Here is a 4938-nt window from a genome sequence, read left to right on the forward strand (position 1 = left end):
CCGCGGTGCGGGGCCAAATAGCCGCGGTGCGGGCCCGCCCCCGCCCCGCCGCCCGGAGCGGGAGGGACCGGGGCGGGGCGAGCCGGGGGCGCCGCGGGGCACAGGTAACGCCGGCCACGGGGGGGCGTTCGGGGGGGGGGCCTTGCCCCTCCTGGTCCTCCTCCTCCTCCTCCTCCTCTTCTTCTTCTTCCACGTCCCGAGCTCCAAGCCCAGGTGACCCCCCAGCTGCTGTCCTGCCTCTGGAGCAGCGTTCGGCCGGGCTGTGCCTTAGGCGTGCAGAGCTCTGCCTGCGCTTCGCTCCCGCACTTGAAAAGAGGCACGAAGGGAAGATCCTCACATGAGTTCGGCTATGGGAATATGTGGTTCAGGTGACACCGTCACCTAAAAAAAGCAATTGTCGAATACAGCTGTAGGTAGGTATGTGTTTAGTTAGATCCATATCTAACTAGTTTTATTTACCAGAGCTGTCCTTAAATAACCCACGACCGATTCTATATACACACTGTTCATTTTCCACTAACATGTTTTTGTCGATTGTTGCTTAGAAATAAGCTCATGACCAAACTGCTGTCTGAAAATTGACAAAGACAAAAAGGTCTTAGCTTTCAGGTGAGCTGTTTTAGGTTGTATGTATACAAATAAATAAATTGCCTTGGATAAGTGACTTCAGAACTTTCTCAGTTTTCCTGCCTTAAGCAAACCTTTGCCTCAAGGAGCAAGGTCTTGAACACATGTTTAATATTGTTCTGTCAGTAGGATAATCCATGACTAAGTAAACACCCATGTTGCATAGTTCACTAGAACAGACAGTTTTAGAGCTGCTCAAAAAGTCCCATCGGTAATTTTTCAACCAAACACTGAATTCCAGTAAGTAACTTTCTCAATTAAAAAAAATAAAAATCCAAACCAAGCAAGTTTATGTCCCAAATCAAATGTTTTATTCAACAGCTGGGTAGTAAATGGTTTGGGTTGGGGAGTTAGGGACTAATAGTTTGCGTTGCTGTCATTCCCATTCTCTGGAGGTCTATATACTTGCATAAATCATAGACACTTCATGCTAAGTATCACATCATTGCAGAGGCAATATAAACAAGGGATGCAGCTTATGGACAAGAATGGGAAAAATAAGTATTGTGACTTACCACAGCATAATTCCAGAATTTATTCCAGTGTTTGATACATTGCTAATACCTCAGTATATGATAACTGTTTAGTGGCCCACTCACCCTTTGTCCTCTTTGTATTTTCTCTTTATGCAATGAAAAAGAAATTTGTTTAACTGTCAGCACTGTAGGCTCATAAAAGCATCTCAAGGTTAAACCTGTGATTCTTCCAGTTCATACATCCTCTTCAACAACTAATTTTGTGGGCTACATTTTATTCTGAGTTACTTGCAACTCTAAATTTTGTCCACTCCTGATTTTGTTGTGATTTTTAATACTGGTTACTCTAAAATCTTTAGCTTCTATGACAGGACATCTCAGGTTCCATTAAGACTGCAGGTTTCAAATCTGTGAAAAAGAAAATTTGCTTCTATAACCTCAGGATTATCAGAACAAAAAGCATTGCTAGAGAGAAAAGGGCAATTTAACTTCAAAATAATATAATAAAGGAAAACCATACTTCATTGTTGACTGAAAACAACACTAGAACTTTTAAAATGGACTATAAAATCAGAAAAAGACAAGAAAACAACTTGGCCTGCCTAGAGTTTTTTTAATATATGTTTGTCAGTACTGAACCTTACAATGAACTTGGTGATTGTCATGATCCACTCCCTTTTTTTTTCTCGTAAGGTTACCAGTTAAAACTCTTGTCCTCACATTTAGTACATATTCCATTATTTGCTGGCTTAGTGGGATGCCCAGACAGTTCTTTTCAGTCTACTAAGACTTTTGTGCCCAACAGCTAATTAGTGTTTATTCAGTAGCTACAATATAGAAACTGCAGTCATTAAAACTAGCTGTGGAGGCTGTAATACAAAAGAAATAATGCTGATTGACATGCTGAGTATGATTATCTTTCCTTTGGTTGTGATAGACTAAAACAGTAGCCCAGAATTCAAAAGTTAGTGCCATCATCACTTGAAACTTTCTACTATTCTAGAGAAAAAGAAATCATTTTTTGATTCAATGAGAACAATAAGGAAAATACCTGCCTAACAGCAGAAAGTAAAACTTTCAAGAGGAAATTGCTTTCTTCCTTTTATCATCACATTGTGGTTAGAAACAGTCATGCCCGATATAGGATGTAATAATCAGCAAAGAACAAGAAAATGCTGTTTTCTGGTAACAAGTTGTCAGTAAGTATTGGTCAATTTAGCCAGGACAAAGAGTGAAACAACTATGAGTCAGCTGGACCTGAGAAAGCATATGTAATTCTACTCCTGCGACAGAAAGCAATTCCAGCAAAGGTATGAGAGCCAAGGAAAAATAAGAGACTTTTAAATATCAGAAGCAGAAATTGGACTACCAAGAGACTTTGATTTACATAAAACTGAAACATTTCTGCCCATCGTACCATACAGCTTGCTCTATGATTCTCCTTCCAGTTCCCATACTAAAAATTGCTACAGCCTGAAAAAATGTCAAAGTAACTCAGGGCTTTTGAAGTTTTTGTGTCACAATGACTTCTGACTGGTTTTTTTCTCTTTCTGATTACAAAATATTTTTATGGGAGGAAAAAATCAGTTGGGAAAAAAATCAGCCTTTTAAAAGTACTGACAAAATCCCTGTTGGATCCGTGGAAATACAATCTGAATATCAAGGTGCTTCATTCCTTCCTTTCACAGTCATAATTTGTAACAGAATCCATTGACCAATTTCTGCCCTCAGTTACATCATTTAATTATCAAATGTTAGCAAATCGTGGTTCTGGTCTTGAAAGAGTTGATTGTGAAAAATCTGATTTAAAATAAACAATTTCAGGCTATTTTTGTTGTGTGTATTTGTAACTGTTAGTGTACATTTGAGTGATGATTTCAATATTTTCTCAGAATCTCCCTTAAAAAAAAAAATAAAAAAAAAGCTAATATTTGCCTCTAATCACATGTCTTCAAGCGCTTTGACTTGAAGAATAAACAGCTACTATTAGAGGCCTTGATATGGAATAGCAGCAGCTGACAGCATTACAGTCACATCTGTCCAAACATATTATCTCTGCATTTTGAGACCTGTGATTCTATTGTTTTCAAATGCTGATCTGGTTCTTCCAAAGCTTGTTCTATCCTGCAAGTATAAAAACATAAAAAGTTGTTAAATGAATAATCCTACTGAGAAAGCGTAAAATTTTGTCATAAACCCCCTATAGTTGTTCCCAGTGCTCAGTAACTTACCATTTTCATCATGATCTGGGCCACCCACAGCTTCCAAATTCCCCTCAACGTACCCAACTTCCACACAGCTCCAGTAATCTCCCTCCCAGCTGTCTTCCAAATCTCCTTCCTTACTTGGCTCTATGGCTTCCAATGATAATTTCTAATGTTACCTCTGGATATTTTCTGAATATTGAACATTTCAGCTGCTGCTTCTATTTCAGATCCACAGGTCTATGATGTACTGTTCAGCTGCTATTGAAATCTCTTTGATCACTTAGCTCCATTTTTCTTTGTCAGCAGATCCAGCTCCTACTGTCTCACCTACTTTATTCTGTAAAAGAGCTTATTGCCTTCTTACATTTCTTCTGAAGGAAGACACTAAGCCAAACACCTTTCATAAATTTCTTCTAATGTGCATTATAACACACCTTTCTCAGCTCTAATCATCATCTAACATATGCACCTTATACAATGTATGATCAATGGAGAGAAAAGAAAGAATTTTTAAATTTCAGGTTACATAAATTTAACTGTTACTGCATGCTTTGTTATCTGGACATTTTCACATCAATGGTCTAGACTGTTCTTAGCCCCCTACTTATCTACACAGTGATGTTCTCTGCTTCTCTAACAGATTTTCTCTTAGACTGCCTTTGATTGACCAACAAAAAAAATGTCTTTTGCTGCTGAGAAACCCAGAAAACTCACTACTGTTTTTCCAGTCTAATCTTTGGTGGCCACGTTTCAACTACAGTAAGCAATCATTTTGTTATTCTTGTAGCTAGGACAAGTTACAAAACTTAAACATATATGCCACCTCATAATGCTGCAGTTTTCCCAGACATCTTACAAAGTACCTTTCAGGTGCCTTTCAAGATTCTTATATCTAAACCTGTACTATCTGGGTTCTGTTTGTCTTAAGCATAAATCTTCTGCCATATAACAGTAGCTAAAATGTTAAACTGAAAATATTTTTTAGGTGGTGTAGATATTGCTATTGTTTTGTTCTAGCAGTTTAGACTGGGATCCTTCCATTTGAGTTTCCAGTGAACCATGAAACATTTTAATTTTTGCAGGGAGATGTAGTTCCTACTACTAAATGATTTCTCAACTTTTTCAATGAAAACAACCATATACTGTTTAAATTCCTTTCCCCCCCCCAAGTGTTTTTTTCCAGTTTCTGTAATACCTCTTTCTTTAATTCCTTTTCACTGTTTTTTCCTTTCTGTCATGATTTTGCCCACTTGAACTCCAAAGGAACAGTAGCTCATAATCTTCATCTGTGAATACTACATCTCAGCATAGTACCAGGGCTTTTAACTCTGATTCCCCCAGTTAGACAACTGCCAGTCTTCAACATCTTCTGTGTTACCACATGCCTGAGTAAATAAAGGCAAGACAGGAGACTAATCTTGGAATTAAACAAGCACTAGGGATTGCATTATTGGAGAAAAAAAGCATATCAATGCCAAGGTAAGGTGGAAGCATAGAGCCGATCTTTATATATCATCCATTCAGGTATCAGAGGCAAAAGACCAAGACTCTCCAGAAGACTGTTTTCTACCCTTCTAAAAATAGCCTAGTTCAAGATAAAAGATCAAAGATTTCTGTTTCTTTTGTAA

The sequence above is a fragment of the Pipra filicauda genome, unplaced genomic scaffold, assembly GCF_003945595.2.
Source record: "Pipra filicauda isolate LSUMZ 115617 unplaced genomic scaffold, ASM394559v2 scaffold180_size1756469_pilon, whole genome shotgun sequence".
Taxonomy (NCBI): domain Eukaryota; kingdom Metazoa; phylum Chordata; class Aves; order Passeriformes; family Pipridae; genus Pipra; species Pipra filicauda.